The following is a 27,837-nucleotide window of genomic DNA, read 5'->3' on the forward strand; positions in this document are numbered from 1 at the left end:
TCCGTGAGTTCGAGCCCCGCGTCGGGCTCTGGGCTGATGGCTCGGAGCCTGGAGCCTGTTTCAGATTCTGTGTCTCCCTCTCTCTCTGCCCCTCCCCCGTTCATGCTCTGTCTCTCTCTGTCGCAAAAATAAAAAACGTTGAAAAAAAAAAAAATTAAAAAAAAAAAAAAATACCAAGTTTATAAGATAAGAAATATTCAGAAACCACTACTCTCAATTTTAAGTTGATTTTTTTCATCATCTGCCATATGACATCCATGTTAAAGTTATAAAAAATTTCAGTGGCACTATAATTATTTGTTAATGTTTTGTACTGCCGAAATTGCCCCTGTAGAGAGAAAGAGCCATATTACCTTATGCTATGTAATTTAAGAGATACCAAAGACTGCACTTGGATTAAATGGAGATCCAATCATGGCATCTCTCCTTCTATTTTGAAATTTCCACCATGAAATTCATCATGAATGAACTAGGCACTTTCCTCAGGGAATACCTAGCAAAAAACAGATGCTTCTGGGGAATGTTCCTCTAGTTGTTTCTGATTAACACTGCAATTTAACATTAGCACTGATTAGCAAAGCATCATCTTAAACCGGCATTTATAAATGGGTGGTGGAATAAGGAGCAAACCACCCTGCCCTTGAAGAAATTTTAGGAGCAGGTATAATATTTTAAATGACACCACTCCTCATCCACTGACATGCTTCCTTTCCTCCCTGTCATGCACCAGATGCTCTCTTGATTCCAGGCCATTGGATGTTCCATTTGTTCTGTCTGAGTTATTTTTTCTACCAAGTTTCTCTGCTGAATCCCTACCTCTCATCTGAGTTTTAAGTAACATTTCAGCTCAAAAATTTCTCTCCTACTTGGGATGTGTTAATACAAGCTCTTGCTTCCCCATCAACTGATTGAATGTCTCATATGCTAATGACCTGGGCAGTTGGCAAATCAGGTATGGCTGTTTGTAAGAATGTGAATTTGTGAAGTCTTTATGCAGAACAACTTGGCAATATCTGTCAAAATGTCCACATATATTCACATAGATTTATGTGTAAAGTTTACTACAATAGTGTATGAAATAGCGAAAATGAAAGCCACTAGAATGTTCCTTAATGCAGGAATTATTGAGGAAATTTTGGTATATCAATGCTGTGAAACATTATGCAGTCTTCATTGTACTGTCATGGAAATATCTCCAAAATGTAGTATTAACTAAAAAAAGCCAGAAGTAGAAAAATATCTATAGTCATTTGCTTGTATAATCTATGTATTATATATACCCATGCAGGTATATTGAACATGAATGTACACTATCAAAGTTTAGAAACACGAAGCTAGCAATATTAACTGACTTGTTTTATGGAAAGAAGTGGGGGGGGGGGGTCTTTGGCTATGTATGCCTTTATTTCTGAGCCTGCATTGTTTGGATTTTTTCCAACGATTGTATGTTATTTTCACAATTAAAGTTAAAAATTGAGGGGCTCCTGGGTGGCTCAGTTGGTTAAGTGTCCAACTCTTGGTTTTGGCTCAGGTCATGATCTCACTGGTCATGGGTACTAGCCCCACATTGGGCTCCACACTAACAGTGCAGAGCCTGCTTGGGATTCTCTCTCTCTCTCCTTCCCTCTCTACCCCTTCCCTGCTCTCTCACTCTCTCTCGCAAAATAAATAAACTTTAAAAAACAAATTGAACCTGTTTGAAAACTAAGCTTCAGCCAATGCTACAAACATAACAGAAAGAACACTTTAACAGTGATGATGAATTTAAAAAGGACGTTAGGGGTTCCTGGGTGTCCTCAACTAGTCAAAACAGTGTTTCTCAAATTTCAGCAAAAAAGCTTTATAACTCAAAGAAGTTGTCTTCCAGACAATTCTCGCAAAGAGAATGGTTACTCTGAATTATCCAGGCAATAAGCTGATTTTTCCACTTCCTCAGGCAGTGGACAGTAGGGTATGTTGAAATTTAAATGTCTTTAAGATAGTCATAAAGGCTCTGCATCTTATATTCCGCCCTTAATAGCAATCCTTTCTGCCTAAGTAATGAGTTATCTCTAGGTGATAGAATCATATGTCCTCTGGAATACCATTTCTGGCGCTATCCCATCTCTTAAGAAGCTTTCATTCTATAAAGTCAAAATAGACAAAATGCAATCAATCTATTAATTAGCCAATGTTACCAAATGGAAACTGTAATATAGAAACCAAATAAGAGTTACAATTCCAGGAATCTTTTTGAATAAAGCAGATGGCTTCTTTCATTAGGAAAGGAGGCGTGTAAGAGTTAATCTTGTTTTTTTTAATGGAAGGTAAGTAACCCACCTGGCAGGTCTGGTTTTTTGTTTTTTCTTTCTTTCCTTCTTTCTTCCTTCCTTTCTTTCTTTCTTTCTTTCTTTCTTTCTTTCTTTCTTTCTTTCTTTTTTACTTTAAGCAGTTACCAAAAATATGTCAACAGATTAAAGAATTTAATGATTGCATTTTTATTTTCATAGCCATTTGATGTAATCATTTATAAATTTAAAATATTTGGCTTTGTAACTGTTTTTTAAGTATAAGCATAATTTCTTTTGTAGTAAATATAAAGCTAACTTTTATAATATTTTCTCTCCACCAAAAACACTTGGGTCAAAATAATTTATATATTCACAGGTTAAATGAATGAGTACCAAGTGAAATCTATTGGGTTATGTGCTATATGGTAAAAAGGGATACCAAGGGACAACGAGAAGAAGATACTAGGAGAAGATGCCCTAAAAATTCAGACATTAGCATCATGGAGGTTTTTTTTCCCCCTTATTCTATCTACTATATGCTTCCAGTTAATTTTACTTTTTGATGAACTTTTAACTACTGGTAAAAAAAAAGAAAAAGGCTGGATAAACATTTCTTCGCTCTAGTAACTATTACTAAGAATGGATTGAAGGGGAAATGTGCTAGTGTATTAATCTGATAGCCAGGTGAACGAGGGAAAAATAGTATGCCTTACGGTGCATGTCACATTTTAATAATATCCAACAATTAAGGAACACTTACACTATTTCAAATACTTTTAAAGTAGTTTCTAAATATTAATCCTTTAAAAATACAGAATAACTGTACATGGTCATTATTATCATCCTTTTTTTTTTTTTTTCCAAAGGAGAAAATTGAGGCACAGGGAAGTTAAATAATTTGCTTTAAGTCACACAGTTAACAAAAGAGTTTCAACTCCTAGACAGTCTAAAGTGAGTCTAGCATTTTAATTCTTACTATACATTGCAAATGCTATGCCTTTAAAGAGAGATTAAAATGATTCGTTTGTGTGTTTTTGTTTTCCTGCTGGAAAAATCACTTCATTAAACTTAACACCAAAGTGTAAACTCTGAAAACCAGCACTTTAGTGCTTTTGAATTACTACTGTATGGTTATTCATGTAGTATAGGTACATGGCAGCATGTTAGCTGATTAATAAAAAAATAATAATGTTTGACTTCATAAGCTAACAATTGGGGAAAATGTTCATATGTGTAACACTGATTTCTCACTGGGAATTACTCAGAACAACAGAAACTTGGCAACTTGCATGTTTCTTGTAGAAAGTCATTTTCACTAATACTTGAACCTGGCTATCTAAGCGAAAAAAGCTCAGATATACAAGGGGACCACTGCAAAACCCAGGGTTATTCAGCTTTCACTCACTGTAGAGTATCTCCATCCAGGAGCAAGACAAAGCCAGGTACGACATACAGATCTGCTTCTAAGGTCACAAAATCTACATCTTAGAAGAGTAGACCAAAGGTCTGAGTGGTTTGACTTTGTACCTCCCCCAGGGCTGCATTACGGAAAGGTCTGCCCCTCCCTTCAATTAACCTTTACTATTAACCTCCAGGTCTCCCTTTGTCATCACTAACGTTAAATCCTTTCTCATTTGGGATTTTTCAAAACAAGACTGACAATATTTGCAAACTTTGTCATATTTGATTCAGTATGAGCCATTCTATATCGTAGTTTACCAATTGGTAGAGTTAGTAGTACGTATCCATGTACACATACTGTCCTTAAAGTAAATTAGTGAGCAGGACCACCAGTAACCCTGCACGGTGCTAGCAAAAGATCAAATAAGCCAATGCATCGTGTTCTTCTAAATATACTAGTCTAAATACTGCCTACCTTAGGAAAATGAGATTGAGATACTGTTCTGAAATTGTTGACGGATCATGGCACTTTTGTCAAACTTCTGTCTTTTATAAATATGTGATATACGAGAAGATGATTTATGGAGGCGGTTCATGTTCCCAATTTAGGACATCACTATCAATTCAGTAATTATTGGTTAAGGACACACCGTTAGGTGAGCATTGTGATGAGTTAAAGAGGTCTAGGGGATAAACTATCTGACTTAAAATGAAGATGTGAAATTTACACTTTCTAAGGTATGGCACAAAGCCATCAAACCAAAACAAGTGCATTAGAGTATTCAAGAACCATATTCAAATGGTTTCCTTTTTAGATTTCTTTAAATAAAAATTTCATGACAGTAGAAAGAGCCCGGGTGAATTCAAAGATGAAGACTATTATTTGCCCTCTTCTTACAGTGTCTCACCAAGGTATTTAGAAAGCCTGGGGAGTGTGTTATCCAAACACTTTGTAGTCCCAGCTCAGCGGGCACCCACCCCCTCCGCGCCAGCTTGCCCTGCCTCTCCTGTGGCTATACTGTTTTTCGACTGTCATTTTTATTGAAAAATAAAAGCTAAATTGGAGTTTCTGAATGCCTTCCATTTAACTCTTTTAATAAAATGGGAAAGATAAAAGCAACCCAGTCACAAGAGAAGTGTTTTTGAAAGCTATGCCTTGGATATCAGAGATGCAGAAATAAAAGGATGCTTCAAAAATAGAGCCCACTGGCCTAGCTCTGGCCCTCTGCAGCTCTTCTCCTGTACTAGACCTGCTTTTAGCTTTAATTTTTTATTCAAGAAGTTAAATGGGAGACATGAAATAGTTTGGATCAAATATCACAACAAATGAAAAATGGGCAGGAGGATGATTCTTTTAAATGCATTATTCTTGTGTACCTGGGTCCGATGACTTCGTCAGGCAATTTTGCTCATGTCTGTTGGAAAAGAGAATATTATTTATATTATATTTCTTCACGTAGAGAACTTTAGAAAGATTAGTATTTCCCAAAGTACACCCCACTCAATATGCTCGTGAATATAATCAAAGTTCTGAGATATCCTACACTAAAACAAACAAAAATTGTTTAATTTTATATTTATTTAACTTATTTGCCCATAGGAGTCTTTCAAACTTTACATTTATTAGTATGCCAAGGTGCTAATCTGGAGATATTGTAGTCCTGATCCTTAATCATACGACTAAAGTAGTTTTAAAAATCTTTTCAACAGACAGCACCCACTTAGTTGTATAACTGTAGCTCTACTTAGTCCATTTATGTTGCTCACTGAATTAATATCAACCATAGATCAGTAGCCTTTTGGATCAAAGCAGTATCTAAATACAAACAGGCTGAGAAATAGTAGTATTCAAGACAGCATAATTCAAGGATGTCTAAATTTGGTGTTACATATAGTGTTACATTAACAGATATAACTAAGAAGTACGTGGAAGATGATGTAGCAGGATTTGTCAAAGGAAAAGTATTGATAGTCTTTTAATTGTAAAGAAATTATGATTTTACTATTAAATAAGTCTAGATCTATACTCTCCAATAACCTCAGTGCTCTGCTGTATTGTTCCTACAATGTTCAGCTAATAACTGAATGATGGTCATTCGAAAATAACCCTAGTTGTATTTTGTCACTTTCATAAAAGAATGGCATAATGTGTGATCATAATATTCTCTCTGACTCCTCTACATCTTTAAATACACATATGTTTATATTTATATTATATTTACATATATAAATTAAATATATACATCTACTTTTAAAGAACACTTTATTTCAGACATTTCATACATTTTAGCCAATCAAAGAGAAATGGGAGAACGGAAGCTAAAATAATATTGACTGTGTCTCCCAGGATAAGTCAGTACGATGAAGAGATGACCCCTCTTCACCACCACTGATGCTGAGAGGGATGCTAAAAGCATTCTAGTGGGCTTTGGTCAGAGCCGTCTCATTATTGTGGTCATAGTATTATTTTAAATTAGCTTTTTATATTTAATTAAATAACACCTCATTTACAAAGTACCTCTTATTGTCCACACGAACATCTTGTATGACTGCCTTCAAAATAAGTTTCATAGAATAGGCAAAGAATAAACAAAAAGCAATTACTTTTGCTTTATGAAGAAAAAGAAAAAGGAAGGAACATGGGTAAATTTGGCAGCCTGTCTTTTGATCCAATGAAACAATCTCTTTTTCAAAATGTGTCATTATACTTAATAATTACATAATTTTCCCTAGGCGCCAATGAAAAGCAAAGAAGAATGCTTCAGCAATCCTAAAATGTAAATCGCATTACTATTGTCTTTTGCTCTTCAACACAGTGTAACTGATCTGACCCAAATTGTGATCCTTACCAAATCATCTTGCCCATTGAGGGATTCACTTACTTTTTTGCTTTAATTTTCTTTGGCATGCACACCAGTCAGAGACAAAAGGATAATTTTGAAGGCAATAAATACCAAAATGGTTTCCAAGTATTCATAGAAAAATTTCCTTTGTGCAATAATGTCGCTTTTGAAAATGTAAAGGAGGTAAGTATATAATCATGGAAATTCTAATGTAGAGTGGCTTAATTTGATATAAAGTTTCAAATGGTAGAGCAATGTCTACATTTTTATTATTTATTTATTTATTTATTTATTTATTTATTTTCAAAGAGGACAGACATTTCAGCCCAGATGTCCTGATACATATTATTTTCAAGATCTGGTAAGATGAATTTCATTCATTACATAGTATGGAGCTTTAAAATTTAATGTGTCATGACTTGGTTAAGATAATATATTTCTTGCGTGGCTCAGTCGGTTAAGCATCTGATTCCTGGTTTCAGCTCAGGTCATGATCTCATGGTTCGTGAGTTCGAGCCCTGCTTTGGCTGTCAGTGCTGAGCTTTCTTGGGATTCTCTCTCTGCTTCTCCCCTGCTCAAGATCTTTCTCTCTCTCTCAAAATAAATGAATAAACATTAAAAAAAAATTAAATAATATATTCCTAGAATCATTGACATCTTTTTCTTACCCCTAAGCTAAAGGATTCTAAAAACAATTACTGTTTTTCTGCCTATCCTTAATATGTCCTACATGTTCAAAATGTCTTTTATTAATAGGCAAATACATGTGCAGTGACAGTATATGCACGTTGTTGTTATTTTGAAAACATTTCTTACTGAAAAGGCAAGAGGAAAGGGTATGTGAGCTACTTGTAGGTTGATGATGCAAATTAGTTATGTTTTATTCCCATTGCTAGATATGTTTGGTGAGAAATTCTTCAGCAAAGAACACACTTAAACGACAGTATTTACTTTTGGCATATGTCCATATTAAATGACACTAAGCATTTAATATGGTAACTAAAATCTCACTGTAGAAATAATGTGCCAATATACTGGTGATACCTGGAGAAAAGCAAATGTAAAAGTTCCCTCTTTCACATTATCTGTACTTCATATTATCTTGAGATAATTTTAGATTCACATGTAGTTGTAATAAATAAAGCACAGAGATTTTACGTACTCTTTACCTCATTTTCTCCAATGCTAACATCTTGCAAAACTGTAGTCCAACATTGAAGCCAGAATATTATATTAATAGTCAGGACATGGGACATTTCTATCACCTCAAACATCACTTATATTACTATTTAATAGACACCCCAACTTTCCCTCAATCCCTATCCCTCCTTAACCCCTGATAAGCACTATATTCCATTTCATTATTTTTCATTTCAATAATTTTATATGAATGAAATCATCCTGTATATTGTTTTTTTTTTTCACTCAATTCTCTGGAAATTCATCCAGGTTATTGCATGTATCAATAGTTCATCCTTTTTCAAAGCCAAGTAATATTCCTTAGTATGGATTTACCCCATTATTTTAAATACTCATCTGAAAGAAATTGAGTTATTTCTATTCTGGGATCAATATAAATAAAACATCAATTAACATTGTTTTCAGTTTTTTATGTGTAAAAATAAATGTTTATTTCTCTGGAATAAAAGCCCAAGAGTGAAATTGCTGGCTTGCATGGCAACTGCATGTTTAGTTTTCTTTTTCTTTTCTTTTCATTTTTTACATTTATTTATTTTTGAGACACAGAGAGAGACAGAGCACCAGTGAGGGAGGAGCAGAGACAGAATGAGACACAGAATCCATAGCAGGCTGCAGGCTTTGAGCTGTCCACACAGAGCCCCACGCAGGGCTGGAACTCACAAATTGTGAGATCATGACTGAGCCCATGTCGGACGCTTAATCGACTGAGTCATCCAGAAGCCCCTTTAGTTTTCTTTTCTTAAAATGAGATTTGCAAATCATATCATATTTTTAATTATGGTATCCATGTGTTAACTGCTAGTATATATAGAAATACATTTGATGTGTAGGCTTATTTTATATGGTGTGGACTTTGGGACTCATCTATTAGTTCTTTATGAGTTTTCTCACAGATACCTTGGGATTTTCTACATAGACAATTACATCATCTGCAAATAGGAAACTCCTTTCTTATTTTCTAAACTGTATGCCTATTATTTTCTTTTTGCCAACACAAATAAAAGTGTTGAGAGCAGACATCCTTTCCAATCTCAGGGGTAAAACATTTAATTTTTCACCAAATAGGTATAATGTCGGCTGGAGTTTTTGTTGTTGTTGCTGTTCTTTATCACGTTGAGGAATTTCTTCCGAGAAATTCTTCTCCTATTCTGAGGATTTTTGGCATGAATTGTGTTGAATTTTGTTAAATATTTTTTTCTGCATGTAAGTTTGGGACGATTCTTCTTTAGTTAGTTAATATAGTGCATTACATTGATTGACATTAAACACTGAACCATCCTTGCATCCCTGGAATAAAAATCCGACTTGGCATGATGTGTAATTCCTTTTTTATATTGCTGAGTCCTATTTGGTAACATTTTATTAAGAGTTCTGAGTCTATATTCACAAGAAATAGTGACCTCTTCTTTGGCTTTGGTATCAGGATAGTACCAGCCTCAGAGGATTAATTGGAAAGTGTTCTATAACTGGAAAAGATTGTATGGAATTGGTGTTAATTTATTCAATATTTGGTAAAATTTGAGTTAATCCATCAGAGACAGGGATTTCTTTTAAGAGAGATTTTTAAATTATGGATTCAATTGCCTCAACAGTGTAAGTTTATTAAGATTTTCTATTTCTGCTTGAATCTGTTTTGGTAGTTTGTGTTTATAGAGGAATTGGTCCATGTTACCTAACTTGTCAAATTTATATGTGTAGAATTGTTTGTAGTATCCCTTTGCTATCCTTTGGATGTCTGCAGGGTCTGTAGTTATGTTCCCTCTTATGTTCTACATATTGGAAATTTGTGTCATCTCTTTTTTTTCTTCATCAATTTTGCTAGAGGCTTGACAATTTTATTAATCTCACCAAAGAACTATTTGCTTCATTTAGCTTTCTCTGTTGTGTTACTGTTTTCCATTTCATAGATTTTTGTTATCTTTCTCATATCCTTCTATTTGCTTGCTTTAGGTTTATTTTGCTCTTGTTTTTCTAGGTTCTAAAGGTAGTCATTTAGGGTACAATCTTTTCTAATAGATGTGATTTAAATTTCTCTCCCTGTATTGCTTTAACTGTGTCTCACAAATGTTGATATATTGTATTTTCATTTCCATTCAGTTTAATGTATTTTTTAAAATTTCTCCCCATCTTTGGCTTAGTGTGTTGGTTAGTTTGTTTGGTATTTTCCTATTATACTCTTTTTATTGATTTCTAGTTTGGTTCCTTTGTGGCCAGAGAACACATTCTGTATGATTTAAATTATTTAAAATTTGTTGGGGTTTGTTTTATGGACAACATATGGACTGTTGGTATATGTTCCATGGGCACTAGTGAAGTGTATATGTTCTGCGGTTGTTGGGGGCAGTATTGGGAGCAACAATTAGATACTGTTGCTTAATGGTGTTATTGAGTTTTTTCACTGCTAGTTTTATGTCTAGTTGTTCTATCGATTGTTGAAAGGTGAGTGTTAAAATCTTTAATTATAATTCTGATTTTCTCTTTCTCTTTTTAATTCTGTCAGTTTTTATTTTACATTCTTCACAGCTCTGCTTCTTGGTATATACACATTTAGGATTACTCTTCATGATGGATTGGCCCTTTGTATCCTTATATAATGTATACCCTGTCTCAGGTAATTTTAATATAGTTGCTTCTGCTATCTTTTGATTAATGTTTGCATGATATAACTTACTATCCTTTTACTTTAACCTGCTTATGTTGTTATATTAAATTGTTACTATTAAATTTCATTCTAATTTATCCAAGCATTTTGAGTGTAAATCTTTATACCGTCTTTTTTTTTTTTTTTTTTTTTGGTTGTTTCTCAAGTATTTTATTATATGTACATAATTTATCATAGTTTCCTGGTTGTGCATGTGTGAGCCTCTCAAACACCTCAGGAGGGTCAGCGCGAAGCCTGAAACCACCTCGGCCAAGCGGTGCGGGGCGCGTTTGCGAACGTCCTCCTTGGCCAAGGGGGTATTCTGCACATGTGTGAACTCCCTTCTGTGTGGAGGGGTGTGGGGCGCATTCTCGAACAGACTCCCTGGCTGAGAGGCAGTTGTGCGCATTCGCAAATGGGCTACCTCGCCAAGCGGGGTTGTGCCCATGCGCGAACACACTTCGCCCAGGAGGGGGCCCTGTGGGTAGAATGCTTATCTCTTTATTCCATCCCTTTACTCTCCTAATTTTCTTAAATATCTCCTCTATATAATTTTAGAACAACATCAAGCAGTATTATAGATTTTGCTCCAATCATCAAGCATTATTTAGAAAACTCAAGAGTAGAAGGAAAGTCTATTATATACGCCCACGGTTTTGCTTGCTCTGTTCTTTATTCTTCTATGATGGTCCCAGATTTCTTTCTTTATCATTCTTTTCTGCTTACGGAACTTCCTTTAGCCATTCTTTTAGTGTAGGTCTGCTGTTAAAAATATTTTTAGTTTCCTTTTGCCTAGATATCCCCTTCATTCCTGAAAGATACTATCAGAAGATATAAGATTTTGAGCTAACAGTTTTGTTTTCTTGTTTCGTTTTTCAGCACTGGAAAAATGTGCCACTTCCTTTCAGTTTCTGTGGTTTCTAATAAGAAATCTGTGGTAGTTCAAACTGTTTTGCTTCTGTAGATAAGGTATCATTTCACTCTTAATGTTTTCAAATGTTTCTTTGGATTCAGTTTCAGAAGTGTGTCTTCTTTTGGGTTTTGGGGAGGCTTATCATGGTCTGTAAATGTATGTCTTTCACTGCATTTGGGAACTTTTTCACCCATTATTTCTTCAACTACTTTTTCAGCCCTACTTTTTTTCTCATCTCTTTCTGGACTCTGATGACACAAATATTTACTCTTTTATCATAGTCTCACAGATCCCTGAGACTTTCTTCAGATTTTATTTTCTCAGCATATTTTTGTTTTTCCAATTGGGTAATTTCTATTGTTCTTCTAGTTCTCAAATTCTTTCCCCTGTCCCTTTATTCTCCTTTTGAGCACATCAATTGAGTTTTCATTTCAATTATTGAGGTTTTCAGTTTCAAAATTTCCATTTGTTCCTTCTTTATATCTCCCCCTTTTTTTAAAGAACTTTCCATTTTTCAAATTTGTTTCAAAAATTTTTGTAATTGATTTTTTTTTATTTCCACTGAAGGAATTTTATGATGGCTGCTTTTAAATCTTTTCAGCTAATTCTGACATCTCTGTCATTTTGGTGTTGGTAATTTTTGTCTTTCTTTTTCATTTAGTTTGAGATCTTTTTAGTTCTTGGTATGACAAATGATTTCAAACTTAATCCTGAACATGTAGTTATTATTTAATAAGATTTTGGATCTTACTTAAACCCATTTGGGTGTTCCTGGGTGGCTCAGTTGGTTAAGCATCAGAGTCTTGATTTCAACTCAGGTCATGATCTCAACGTTTGAGCCCCTATCAGTGCAAAGCCTGCTTGCGATTCTCTCTCTCTCTTTCTCTCTTTGCCCTTCCCTTTCTCAAAATAAATAAATGAACTAAAAAAAAAAAAAGAAAAAGAAAAAAAGTTTGGGTTGGTTTATTCTGACACCACTCTAACAGGGGAAGAAGAGGGTACCACCTTCTGACTGGCAGATGATGGTAAATATGGTAGGGCTCCCCTCATGACCTCCTTGACATTCAAAGGAATGGATCCACATTACTGCCTAATGGGGGTGGGAGTTCATGTTTCCCACTAGACCTCCACCGGTACCTCCATGACTGGAAGAAGTAAAAGTGCCTTGTTCGTTCTCCCTGCTTGGACACCACTAACCCCACATGGATGGCAATGCGACCTCATTACAACTGAATAGTGATGCAATTTCTGACTTTCCCCTAGTCCTCCTCTGATATCCCACTGAGAAGGAAGAAGCATATATTTTACTGCCAGGTGATGGAATTCCAGACCCCCCCATGTGGTTTTATAGAAGGCTCATTGCCACCTTGCTTTCTACCTGGTCTTGTCTGACATCCGTCTAGCAGTGGGTTGGGCCATCTCATTCCATTCTGTCAGGAGTAGAAGTTTAAGATCCTCACTCAGCCTTTGCTGGCAGGACTAGGGTGTGAGGCCTTATTATTTTTCTGTGGTGTTTGGCTGAATTACAGTGGTTACTATCTAATTTTTTTTCTGTCTTGCTAGGCTGCCCCTTTTCTGGTGTGTGGCCAGAGAGAGAGCAGTGTTTTGTTAAACTCTTTTTAGTTTGTGTTTGTTCATATTTCTAGGTCACCACCTCCTTCAGCTCTCAGCTATGAGGCAAAAAGAAAACCCAGGAAACTCACCACTAAGTTACTGTTTCTTTTGTCTTCTTTCTACGTGTTAGAGTCTATGGTTTTTTATTTTTTGAATATATAATGTCCAGAGCTTTTAATTTGCTCAGCAGGAAAAAGAGGAAAAAATATGTCTACTCCATCATTCCAGAAATAGATAGGCACCATTTGATTTTACTGGAGCTGTCTGTGAATATGTAATTATTTTTTCTGAAAAAAATTAACTCATTGTTCCAAGAGGACATGATAGAGGTCTATTGGGCACATGCTGCGTAATATCTCTGGTTATCAGCGTGTAAGGCATACTCAAAACACTACAGCTTTGTAACTGTGTGCCATCTATGGACAGTATTTAAGGCACACATAGAGTGTCTCCAGGCACTTCTCTTCTATTTGATCCCGAATAGCTCAACTTTTATTTAATTTCCATTCAGACTTCAACATGAAATTTTATTTGAAGAAAGCAAAGTTTGAAAATATTTTAAATTCTATTTTTTTCTTAACTGGAGTTTTATGAAAGATTTAAACCCTACTGGATATGAGCTGAGTGACTATTTTCTCAGCTCTCCCAGGAATGGTTCATAGCTAGTATCATCCTAGATACAAAGAAGTTCATTCATTACATAAAATGAATATCTTAGGTCACTAGAGATTAATTCCACTGTAAAACTGAGGTGAGAAAGGTTTAACTATCGTATACTAACGAGTTTTGCTAGGGCATGTTGAAGAGAACTAAGCCTAAAACAGTAGCCAGTGATATTTCAAATATGAAAATATAATTATACCAATCAACTTGAAAGAAATAAATTTATTTTAATTCTATAAGACGAGACAGAAGCAGCTTTTGAACATCTAATCAAATTATGCTCTACCAATTACAAAGACCAACTGACTATATTGACTTTACCAAATATTTACTTAAAGCTTAAATACAAAATACGAAGATAATATCAAGTTTGTGAATGTCATGAACAGATTTTTGATCAAAGCATGTAGAATGTATTAAAATGATTGGAATTTATCAATGAACAAAGCTAGAAAAAAATCAGATTCCAAGAGTACTCATTTTTCCCTTTGCTCACAAATGAGTAAGATATTTTTCATCCTTCATCTAGATTTTAGTTCATTCCACATGGGCCACTATAGCTAGACCACTCAAGGGCCTCCCTACTGGCGACAAGATTGTGTTTCCAGTGTGCTATGGTATAAGAGTTGGTACATGTTTACTGTGACTCAGAAGACAGCAAATTCCCCCCCCTCTGTACTCTCCTGGAAAGTCTAATAACACAATGAAAGCAACTGGAAGGATCTAGAGATTATAGTGAAATGAGCTACTCAGAACAAACTTACCCAGCCTGAAACCATGGCTTTTCCTCAGCTCTTATCATCAAAAAACATATGGATAAACATAGAGAAGGGAAAAAGCAAAATATATTAAGTGCAGTAAAAATGTCTGCTTCAATGAGCTTGTCAACATTGCCTGAATGATGAAACACAGATATTTACCCAGAGGGCTCTCTAGCACCATTAAATGTTCTGGGGACTAGTCAGTTCTAGGATTCAATACTGAGAGCAGTATTTTAACAGTGTTTTCTACAAATCCACAGTGGTGCAAGTTTTCAGCTAGTTAAAAGCTACAAAAATGGATATATTACAGCAGCACAATATTTTGACATATTTTTTAAAAAGTCTAATTTTAAGTGCTTGAAGAGCTATTTTCTCTCAGAAGACAAAGATCTGCCTTATGCTTGTTTCAGAAATGATTTTCTTAATCATCAAGAACCAGCTAAGACAAAGTCTACAAAAAGTAATAAAAACCTATTAAACGTCTAAGTTTTCATTGTAACCAAATTGATATAGAAAAACATAATAAATCTATTCACTGAAATAAAACATAAGAAAGTTTATGTCTAAAATCTGGATTATCAAAGACCAGTTGACAATAAATATTCTTCCAAAAGTCTTATAGCAATCTCAAGGACTTATAGGTAAAAACAAAAATAAAACTTGCTTTTTGATGGTCCTAATAACAAAAGAGAAGAGATCTGGTGATTCTCTCTCTACTACAACACACAGGAAACAGAAATAAAATAAGTGATCACCTTGAATGTATTAAGAAACGGGTATAGAATGGGTAGGTTAAAATCCAAAATAGGCTCATCTTCTTTCTTTGAGTCCTTTTAGTGTTTGGTCTCAATTAAATGCCTTCGTGATTATGCTGAATGAAGTATGTTGTGGCAAAATAAAGGTTGCAGTTATGATGAAGCGGTCGATTCGAAGCATTTTTTCTTCTGCTTTTTTGCTTCCTGAAGCCCTAAATAGCACCTACACTCACTCGGGTGAGGATCTGCTCAGATCCTAGCATACCCCAGTTTCCCATTTGTACAAAGACCTATATTTTTTAGATCCATAGTCTTAACGTTGGCAAAGAGGTCTAAACATTTTGAAATAGAATTTGATTATTTATTTGTTGTGCTTTGATCTTTTGAATAACTATATATTTAAAATAAACTTTCTACAGCTTTGAATTTTGTAATCTCACAGTATGGGTAACACCACAGAAAAAAATAAAGATTCATGTTCTTTGCTGAGTTCTTGGTCTTCCCTATTCACTCTCACTCTCAAGTGGTAGTAAAAAGAAATAAAAACAAAAACAGACTTAGTGTCCTATACCTTCTATGATGAAATACTTCCATTCTTTGAGAGTCACCTCTCTGAAAAGCGTATCTATTTGTATCATGACAAGGTTATAGTTGTTTATAATAGTAGTTGGAATTTAGGCCATAGTTTATGGGAAGACTGTGGAATATATAAAACAGTGGCACAAGAAGCAGAGTCCACAATATAAAATAAATTTTTTGTCTGTATGATATTGAACTAGAGACTACTCCCACCCCTGCCAAAAAAGTGACAGGGAAAGAGATTAGAGAGAGTAAATTCTTGGGCTAAATTGTTTTCCTATACTATTAAGTATTATTATTCTATTGTTTAGAGAAACATTCTGTTTTTTATTATTCTGTTGTTTAGAAAAAAAGTTAAAAAAAAAACCCACAAGCCTAATGATGCAACAACTATTATTTCTAATGAATCATCAAGATTTACAAAGAGAATACTTACCATGCCAACATATTCTGGTGAAGAATTAAGTACGTATTAATTACATATAAGCCGGAATGCAGCATTTATTATATTGAACAAACAAGGGATCCTACGTTCAAAGTAAGAAATTTTCCTTGTTGGAGTCTACTAAAAGAAAATAGTGTTAGAAAATAAAATTAAGTAATTGTGCTGTGTTTAGGCTATGGGGAAGAAATAAATAAAAAGCTAATTGGACAGAAGAGCAGCAAGAAATCAGTGAAACCAGATTTCCTTGTTGCTTGGGGTGTTTTGCTTCAATAAATTGGAAAGGTGTAAATTACACTCTAAATTGAAATTCAATCTACTACCATAAATAGAAAAAAACAAGTATGTATCTACCTTTGCATTTTTATCTATGGGACCTTTAGTTCTATGACAAAGGAACCAGCTGATGGCAGAGCTCTTTCAAAAAATCACTTCAAACAAGTGTGACAGAGATGGAGTCTTGTTTTAAATAATGATGATGATGTCTTTCTGAAAATTGCTGTTTAGAAGAATGTTGGGAAACAGTGAGAATTGTTCAAGGATTGGGAAAGAATAAGGGGGCAGCTGGAATTTATTATAAGCTAGTTGCTAAGGGGTAGATAATTGTAGATTAAACAGAAGTGGACAAAATTGAGACAAACAGGAGTATAACGATATCAGTAGCAATACTATTTTATTGCACCAACCAAAGTTTCTTTATACTTTTATTATGATTCCAAAAATTCTCCAAAAATCTGAAACTATCCCCACACTTAAAACTAAAAGTTTGGTCTAAATGGCTAAGGTCACTTTTAGCTTTAATAGTGTCTGAGTTAAATATGTATGTAAAGTAAAGTTGAATAAAAGGACCAGTAGTTCTAATTTAGGAGCCACGGTGAATCTGGGGAATGGGTTTGATTACCTTCGATTCACAAGTCATCAAATTTTCATTTGTGTTCTAGGTCCATGATTTGGGGAATGGTTGCAAAAAATAAAATAAAATAAAATAAAATAAAATAAAATAAAAACTTAAAACTATCTCATGAAGATAAATTCATAATCGTTGCAAATTTCTATGATTTTGAAAATTGAAATAACAACATATGTCTTTACATTCAACTGACTGAAAAACCTTGGAAAGTAGGCCAGTGCCACATGTTGGTGGAGGTATGGAGAATTGGGAAACCCTCATGAGCTCCCGTTGGGAATATAGGCTGGTACAGTCAGCCTGAAAGCACACTGAACTAGTCAGACAAAATGCTATACCCTACAAAAAGTGAAGAAAATCCACTCGGTCATGTAAAAGATGTTCATGAAAATATCATTTGTAGTGGCAGAAATTGGAAGCAATCTCTGTGTTTATCAGTATGAGAATAGGCAAAATGACATGAACACACACAGTTGATAAAGGCAATTGAATACATGAAAACATACTGCTGTTTTAGGAGACTATATACCACATACATAGATGTTAAAAAATATATTGTGCCATAGGGGCACCTGGGTGACTCAGTCGGTTAAGCGTCCGACTTCAGCTCAGGTCATGATCTCAAACTCTGTGAGTTCAAGCCCCGTGTCGGGCTCTGTGCTGACAGCTCAGAGCCTGGAGCCTGCTTCAGATTCTGTGTCTCCCCATCTCTCTGCCCTTCCCCTTCTCATGCTTTCTCTCTGTCTCAAAAATAAAAAAATTAAAAAAAAAACATTAAAAAAAATATATTGTGCCGTATATTCATCACATTAGATGAAACCATCTAGGTGAATTAAAAATATATGTAAAAAACCCAACAGGAAAACCGTGTTGTTAGAACACAAGTCCAAAACATAACATAGTTTTCTTTGTGACAAGAGGAGGAAGAGATTAAAGTATGGAGTAAGAGAATAAATAAACATCATCAATAATCAATCAATCAATCAATCAATTATGATACTGTGCCATGATCTGAGATATACAGTCAATGAACCCTCTACCTCTAGGGTGTAGAAGAAATATACATTTTTAAAAATTTTATAGATACATTATTTGAAATTAAATGAATGGCAAAAAATTACACCTAAAATTGAAAACAAAACAAAAAGAAACCTCCCTAAGATTTGTGCATACTGACGACTCTATACTCACTATGTTCCAGGTGCATGTTATTTACTTTTAACATATCATTTAATGTTCACAGTAACTCCATAAAATAGACGTCCTTATTCTCAATTTACATTTGGGGTAACTGATCCTTAGGAGGCTCACGATTGCTCAAGGCACACAGTTTCTATGTGGTAGAAACAAGGTGTCAACCCAGTTATCTGGACACTGGAGCTCATCTGTTTAACATCTATAAAGAATATACTCAAGCTTCTCATAGGAAAGTATGCCAGGAAAGTATCTCAAAGTATTCCACATTTGTTAGGTCTTCTTCCTGTTCCTTGCCCACATTCATTTAACAATGGTTTGTCCTCACTAATCCCTGGCAAATGTCTGTTCCACATGACCTCATTACAAATCGACTAACATTTCTCTGCTGCCCTGGGCAATGCTGATCATGCTGTTGATGCTTTTGATTCAGTACCCAACTCCTCTGTCTGTTCTCTTCATCTCTCCATAACACTTTGACTCCTTTGTCCAGATTTCTAAACATTGGTATTTCTCAGGGTGACTTTAGAAAGCGGTTATCTCTTCATATGCTTACTTGTGATAATCTCAGGCAAGCAGAGTTTATAGGTTGATGACTTCTAATCCACTCACGTCACCAAAATACAAAAATCAGACTAAATTTGTTTCCCTTTTCTCTTACTTTCTATAATCAATCAGTGGACAAATCTCAAAGACTTATTTTCTAAATATTGTTCTAATCCTCACCCTGTTTTTAAACCCTGTTGGCACTATCTTGATTCAGATCTGCATTATTTCTTGGCAACAAGGTCACATTAGCCACCTGGACTCATGTCCTTTCCTTTGATTTTATTCTTCTTAACTTGATCAACCTAAAGTCATGCTAATCTAGCTAAACCAGCAATGTGAAGCATCTCTTTCAAACTCTTTCATAACTTTGTGTTCCTTACAGGGTTATCTTACCTTCCTGGGCAGAACTCACAAATTTTATAACCTGGTTCCTAAACTGCTTCTATGCTCCCCATTTTATTATCTAGAGATACTGAACTAACAATGGCTTGTGCTAGGTTGCCTAGTGTGTCCATTGTTTATAATATTCTCTTCCCAGAATACTTTTCCATCTTTATTTTCCTGTTTGATTTTTTTCCCATTTCTAAAAAACCTGCTAAACTATCTCCTTCTCCATAAAACAACATGTTAAAGCCTCTGCTGCCCTCCCATTTCATTTTGGGTGCACTTCCATCAGGACACTTCTGTTTTACCCTGAAAATATACACATATATGCTTATATCTACCTCAATGTATACATTTTTGAGAGGAGAAATCTTCAGTGCCTAGCATGGTGCTCAATACTTAGCAGATTTTCACCAAAGTCTCATGAAATGAGTTCCCCTATAATTGCTACACATTATTGTTAATGTGATTTAGAGTATCTTACTTCTCAAGTTATTTCCTATGTCGAATGACGTTTTGTGTGCTTGGTTTTTCGTTTTGGTATACGGGAAGGAAAGAAAAAGGTGGGGGACTAACAAAGTTATATCATCATTGCTGAATAACAGGTAAAGAATTCCTTTGAAGTGTATGTTTTTGAATAGGTGTATTCAATGTGATATGTCATCTTTTTTATCCATCATTACCAGGAAATGTAAGAAAGACCCCTAATTATTTTTGGTTTTCTGATGTAAAGCAAGATAAAAGTAGTTACGAAAATCAGCTGAATTTCAGTGAAAGGATATTGGTGGCAATGATATTTTCAGTTATATATTGGTGGCAATGATATTTTCAGTTTACTGGGAATCTAAAGGGTGTGCTTAATAGTTATGCTAATTTCTATCATCCCTCAATAGAACATTTGCACAAACCACCAGCACATACAAAAACATTTATCAACAACTATTACTCTGTTTGTATTAGCTATTATTTTACAATAACATATATTATATATGAAGTAACAAATAGCATGTTATTATAATATATAGTAATGTAATACGTTTATATAACCTATGATTCATATAATTCCATTTGGGGTTCTGTTTGAAGTTAATGCAAATTACATCTACTGATATTTTTCTTATCATATAACCGAAGTAAAAAGGCATATTCTACAAAGAATTATTTCCTCATAAAATAGTTCAGCATTCTACTGAAATTTATTTAACTATATTAACTTTAACATCAACTTGAAGCCGATTTTGAGCATAATTTTTAAATTCAGAGATAATTTATTTTATGTTAATTGAATATTTTCTTATAATGTTTATTTTCTGCTACCAATAGTCTCTAAAATAAAATGTTTGCCTTTTGTTTAGGATTACATGTACCACCTTTGGAAAGGTACTATGAAAGCAGAATATAGATAAAATCCATAGGATTTTAATAAATCCATATTTATACTTGAAAATTTCAGCAATCTTTTCCCAAAAGTTGACAGAAAAAGTAAGCCAAAAAACAGTAAGTATATACAGGACTTGAAAAGCACTAACAACCAAGAATATCTATTTGATATTTGCAGAATTCTATGCAATATATATATGTTCTTCTTTAGATATAGTTGGAGCATTCACAGAGACAGACCATATGCTAGATTATAAAGTGAGTTTACATCAATTTTTTTAAAAAAAATTAAACCATACAAATTATATTCTCTGACCACAACAGAATTAAATTAGAAGTCTACAATGAGAAAGTATCTGAAAAATTTTATATATTTGAAAATTCAACTACAGTCTTCCCATATAAGCCATCATTCAAAGAAGAAATCATCATGGAAATTAGAAAATATTTAGAAAATATTTTGAACTGAGGAGCATTAGCAACTCATCCTGTCAAAGCTGTGGGGTATTGATCAGGTAGTGTTGAGAGGGAAATAGTGCTTACAGTAGACAAGAAAAAAAAAAAAAGATAAAGTCAGAGTTGTAAGTGTTCAACTCAATAAACTAGAAAAAGAAAGCAAATTGAATAAAAAACAAATGGAAGGGATTAATAAAAATTAAAAGCAGAAATCAGTTAGTAGAAAATAAGCAAATAAGAGGGAAGTAAATAAGAAGGAAAATAAAGAGTTTTTAGGAAAAAAATTTTAATGATCAATTTTTAGCAAGCCTGATTAAGGAAAAAAGAAAAGATTTATGTCAATAACCTCTACCACTTAGATGAAACAAACAAATAATTTGAAAGACAGTGTCTTTTATTAGAAATAAAAGTTCTAACTGTTATTTAAATAGTGAAATTATTAGCAGTGTCTCAGAAAAGCTATAAAAAAGCTAAATAACTATAAAAATATTTAGGGGCACCTGGGTGGCTCAGTCAGTTGAACATCTAACTCTTGATTTTGGCTCAGATCATGATCCCTGGCTCATGAGATCACAGAACCATGTTAGGTTCTGTGCTGAGTGTGGAGTCTACTTAGGATTCTCTCCCTCTCTCTCTCTCTCTCTTTCTCTCTCTCTCTCTTAGTGTGTGTGTGTCTCTCTCTCCCCCTCAGCCACTCTCTCCACTCGTGTTATCTCTCAAAAAAAAAAAATTTAAAAAACTGAATTTGTAATTGAAAAGTTGCACAAAGAACATTCCAGGCCTAAATGGCTTCACTGAAAAATTCTAACAAATATTTAAGAGGGAAATTATACTACCACTACATGATATCTTTTCAAAAACAGAGTAGGAAGAAATACTTCACAACTCAGTTTTAGAAGTCACCATTATCTTAGACCTCCTCCCAAAATAATTACATATAGTATACATATACATATACATATACATATACATATACATATACATATACATATGCGTGTGTGTGTATGAAAACTACAAAACAGGGGCGCCTGGGTGGCTCGGTCGGTTAAGCGTCCGACTTCGGCTCAGGTCATGATCTCATGGTCTGTGAGTTTGAGCCCCACGTCGGGCTCTGTGCTGACAGCTCAGAGCCTGGAGCCTGTTTCCGATTCTGTGTCTCCCTCTCTGCCCCTCCCCTGTTCATGCTCTGTCTCTCTCTGTCTCAAAAATAAATAAACGTTAAAAAAAAAAATTAAAAAAAGAAAACTACAAAACAATATCTCTCATGTACATAAGCAATAAAAAATCTTTAATAACATCATAGCAAGGAAATTTAAGGATATATAAAAGTATAATACATCATGGCCAAGTGGACTAATCCCAGTAATGAAAGGTTAATTTAAGACTCAAAAATCAATCATGTATTTCACCATAATAGAAAAAGAGAGAAAAACATATGATTATTTCAAGAGATCATTTCAAGGAAAAGAATTTGACAAAATTCCGTACCCATTCATGATAAAAACTGTTAAGAAGCAAGAATAAAAAGATGCTCTCAGTCTGATAAAGGGCATACTAATTGTGAAAGATTATGATTTTCCCCTAAGGCCCCAAATTAGACAGTAATGATCCCTCTCACTACTCTTTCTTTATTTTTATTTATTTTTTAATTTATTGTCAAATTTGCTAACATACAGTGTAGTCTTGGTTTTGGGAGTAGATTCCCATGATGCATCACTTACATACAACACCCAGGGCTCATCCCAACAAGTGGCCTCTTCAGTGGGTATTTTCCCTACTCCCTCCGTTTTCCCCACTCCCCCAACCCCCACCCCCATCAACCCTCAGTTTGTTCTATGTATTTAAGAGTCTCTTTGGTTTACCTCTCTCTCTGTATCTTAGTTTTCCTTCCCTTCCCCTTGGTCTTCTGTTAAGTTTCTCAAATTCCACATATGAGTGAAATCATATGATCTCTTTCTCTGTCTCACTGGCTTATTTTACTTAGCATAATACCCTTCAATTCCAAATACGTTGTTGAAAATGGCAAGATTTCATTCTTTTTCATAGCCCAGTAGTATTCCATTGTATATACATATACCACATCTTCTTTATCCATTCATCAGTTGATGGACATTTGAGCTCTTTCCGTAATTTGGCTATTGTTGATAGCACTGCTATAAACATTGGGGTGCATGTGCCCCTATGAATCATCACTCCTGTATCTTTTGGGTAAATTCTTAATAGTACTATTACTAGGTCATTATTCTATTTTTTAATTTTTTGTGGAACCTCCACACTGTTTTCCAGAGTGGCTGCACCAGTTTGTATTCCCACCAACGGTGCAAGAGGGTTCCCGTTTCTCCACATTCTTGCCAACATCTGTTGTTTCCTGTGTTGTTAATTTTAGCCATTCTGACTGGTGTGAGGTGATATCTCAGTGTGGTTTTGATTTGTATTTCCCTGATGATGAATGTTGTTGAGCATCTTTTCATGTGTCTGCTTGTCATTTGGATGTCTTCTTTGGAAAAGTGTCTCTTCAGGTCTCCTGCCCATTTCTTCACTAGATTATTTGTTTTCCAGGTGTTGAGTTTGGTAAGTTCTTTATAGAGTTTTAATACTAACCCTTTATCCGATATGTCATTTGCAAATATCTTCTCCCATTCCGTTGGTCGTCTCTTAGTTTTATTGATTGTTTCCTTTGCTGTGCCAAAGCTTTTTTATCTTGATGAGGTCCCAATAGTTCATTTTTGCTTTTATTTCCCTTGCCTTCGGAGATGTCAAGTTAAGAAGTTGCTGCAGCTATGGTCAAAGAGGTTGCTGCCTGTTTTCTCCTGTAGGATTTTGATGGTTTCCTGTCTCACATTTAGGTCTTTCATCCATTATATATTCAAAAGTATACCAAAACATCTAACCAGTGCAGTAATGAAATAAATTAATTAATTAAATATTTACAGATTGGAATGGAAGAAGAAAAAGTTTTCATTCAAAGATGACATGACCATCTGGATAAAAAACCTGATAGATCAACAAAAAAACTATTTTAAGTAATAAGTGACTTTAGCAGGTTCACAGGATAAGAGATCAATATAAAAAGTCAATTTTATTTCTATATACTAGCAACAAACAAATGAAAAATAAAAATTTAAAATGTCACTGAAAAGCATAAAAAGTATGATATATTTAGCAGTACATTTAACAAAACAAGTATAAGATCTAAAAACTACAAATGGCTGAAACTAAAGAAGATGTAATAAATGAGGAGATAGACATTGTTGAATGTGACCATAGGTCACATTATTGTTATGGTGTTTATTTTTTGCCAAGTTGATCTAGGAATCAAAGAATTGCATTTAAAATCCTAGAACACTTGTTTTCAGCAAATGACAAGGTAGATTTATATTGAAAGGCAAGGAAGAATTGCCAAAATGACTTCAACAAAAAGAACATAATTGGAGAATTTCCTATACATGATTTCAAGGCTTACTGTAAACCTAAACAAGAGAGTGAATGAGGATCAATGGAACAGAATAGTATGTTCAGAAATAGACCCACACATGTACGGTCAAGAGACAACCCACAAAGGTGCTAAGGTAATATGATGGACAAAGATGGAGGAAGAATAATCTTTTTAAAAAATAGTTAAATAATGGGATATCCACATGGAACCACAGCAACTTCAAACATACCACACACCATACACAGAAATTAACATAAAGTATATTAGAAATATGCATGTGAAACCAAAGCTGTAAAACCTATAGAGGAACATAGAGGAATATTTGCATAACCTTGGTATAGGCAAAGGTCTCATAGGGAAGACACATAGATCATTAATCATAAAATTAAAAAAAAAAACAAATATTGGACTTTATAAATTTTAAAGTCTACTCTCCACAATAGAGTGCTATGTAAGTGAAAAGATAAAACAAATACTGAGATAAATATTTATAATAATATATTTGACAAAAGCATTTGCATTAAGAATGTACAAAGCACTTTAAAAATAGAAAATAAGAAGGGATGCCTGGGTGGCTCGGTTGGTTAAGTTTCCAACTTCAGCTCAGATCAAGATCTCACGGTTTGTGGGCTTGAGCCCTGCGTCAGGCTCTGTGCTGACAGCTCAGAGCCTGGAGCCTGCTTCAGATTCTGTGTCTCCCTCCCTTTCTGTCCCTTCCCTGCTCATGCTCTGTCTCTCACTCTCTAAATAAACATTAAAATGTGGACAAGAAGACTGAAACAGACATGTCACAAAACAACACAGACCAAGGGCTAATAAACAAATGAAATGATATGTAATATCACTGTAAGAAAATGCAAATTAAAATCATAATAAGACACTACCAAACCCTATACACATGTTCATTAGGATATATCTTGTATAATTCTGGGATCATAAAATTTGAAAAACTTTGAAAAACTGTTTGAGAGTTTCTTATAAAGTCAAACACACATTTACTGTATGATCTAGCAATCCCACTCATATATTTAACCAAAAGAATAAAAACGTATCTTTACAAGAAACTTGTTCAAACAATTTCAGACCACTTCTATTCAGACCATTCCCAAAATGGAAGCAATACAAACATCCATCAATGGATGAATGGATAAACAAGTTGTGGTCTAGTCAACTAATGGAATACTAGTTGGCAATTAAGTCCTCTGATACATACAGCAATGCGGAACATTTCAAATTATGCTAAATAAATAAAGTCAGACACAAAAGAGAACCTTCTGTAGTATTACACTTCTATGAAATTCCAGAAGAGGTGAAACTATTCCGTGAAAGAAAGCAGATCATCCCTGGGTTTGGGGCTGTCTTAGTCCATTCAAGCTGCTATAACAAAAACACCATCGACTGGATGGATTATAAACAATAGAAATTTGTTTCTCATAGTTGCAGAGGCTAGGAAGTCCTAAATTAAGGCCCAGGTAGTGTCTGTGATAGCCTGCTTCTTGGTTCATGGTCAGCCATCTTTTCACTGTGTTCTCACATGGTGAAAAGGCTGAGAAAGCTCTCTGAGGTCTCTTTTATAAGGACACTAATCCCATTTATGAGGAGTCCATCCTCATGACCAAATTACTTCCAAAGATCTCACCTCCTAATATTAGGAGGGAATTAGGTTTCACCATAAGAGTTTCAGGACTACATAAACATTCAGTCTATAGCAGTAGGAGAGTTGGGGGTCAACTAGGAAGGGACCATAGGAAATATTTGGGGGATGTTGGAAATGTTTTTTACCTTGATTTAGTAAGGCAATTACTCAGTATATATATATATACACACACACACACACACACACACACATACATATATATATACACACACACATATATACATATATACACACACACATACATATATACATATATATACACATATATATATACACACACATATATATACATATATATATATATCTCAAAACTCATCAAATTGCACGCTGTTTATTTTAGGTAAATTATACCTCCATAGCATTGGTTTTCAAAGTTGCAAAAACTGTTTTGTGTGATACAGTAACATAGTAATTATAAAAATCTGATGATCAGGAGTAATTCTTAAGAAGCTGAATAGAGGTTTTTTAATAAATGTCCATCACAAATACTTTGAGAGTTTAAGTGAAATATATCTGAACTCTAATGTTGAAGTGTTTAATTAACTGGGGGGATGAAACTAATGTTGACTGGTTATATATTATCTAGGGGATTATTTCCATATTTTCTTTCACTAATCTTTTCTGTACTTTATGTGAAAAATTGAGACTCAATGATGTTAAGAAAATTGACTGAGATGTGCATCTCCTAAAGTGACAGAGCTACTAACAAAGCCCAATCTATCCAATTCCACAAATCGGTGCTGTTTGTAATTCCATGTTGAATTCATTTATGGACACGTAGAATCTTTATGAATATTCTCTGTATGAGGTGATGCTTGGGGTTCCCAGGATTTGTATGAGACACTTGGGCAGGGGCCATAATTTTAGAAATACTTAACATAAAAATTTCTTCTACTTTTATCTGGAGGGTTTTTTTTCTGTTTGCCCAGAATTTCTGAGTTAGTCTCAATTTCAACACCAAGCCTCACTAATTTGGATCAAAGAGAATGGCTGGGATACATGAGTGAGAAGTCCAAATTATAAGATATTCTTGAAGAAATATAGCTTCATCACTTTTAGGTAGAGCGCGTAACTTGAACTGTCCTAGTCAGGGCCAAGGAATAGAAGTTCTGTGGTTAAATAGATTAGAATGATTTCCAATTAACATACCAAAGCACTTTTCAAAATGCTGTTGATTGAAGCTTGTATTGTGGATTTCTTTTACGAAAATACATTAAGATGTTCTATTTAGTTTATATCCCTAACTTGATAAATATTTTTACTTTATATTTGATTCTTTTCAAAATACTTTTATGGGGAATAAAAGGGATAAAATAAAGTAAATAAATAAACCTTTCTTAGAAATGCTTAACAAATGTCAAATTAGGAAAAGCAAAAATGGAGAGGCGTAGCTGCAGCAAAAGTTAGGGGTTTTTTGTTGTTGTTGTTTGGTTTTTGTTTCAAATCAGAGATAGTTATTAAAATGTCTAAAATCTACAGTGATGCCAAAAGGCAGGTATGAAAGTTAGCCCCTTTGGAGTTGAAAGAGAATTCATATGTATGACAAGTTCCAAGGATTCCTCTTGCAAGAGAAAATATTTGCAGTAGGGGACAGGAAAGCCTTTTTTATATTAATTTCTTGAGCTGCTTGTAGCCAGAGCCATCCCCTCTGCTGTTCCCTGTCACTTTTGGAGGTCTTTGAGCCAAGCCCAAGCCGCACGCCTGTCCCAACAGCGGTGTTTTCTCTTCAAAGGACCATTGCTACAGCCTCTCAGTTCTGTGCAGGAATTGAAAAGCCTTTGAAATCGGTGCA

This window comes from Panthera onca, chromosome F2 (assembly GCF_046562875.1).
Source record: "Panthera onca isolate mPanOnc1 chromosome F2, mPanOnc1 haplotype 2, whole genome shotgun sequence".
In the NCBI taxonomy this organism is placed as follows: Eukaryota; Metazoa; Chordata; class Mammalia; order Carnivora; family Felidae; genus Panthera; species Panthera onca.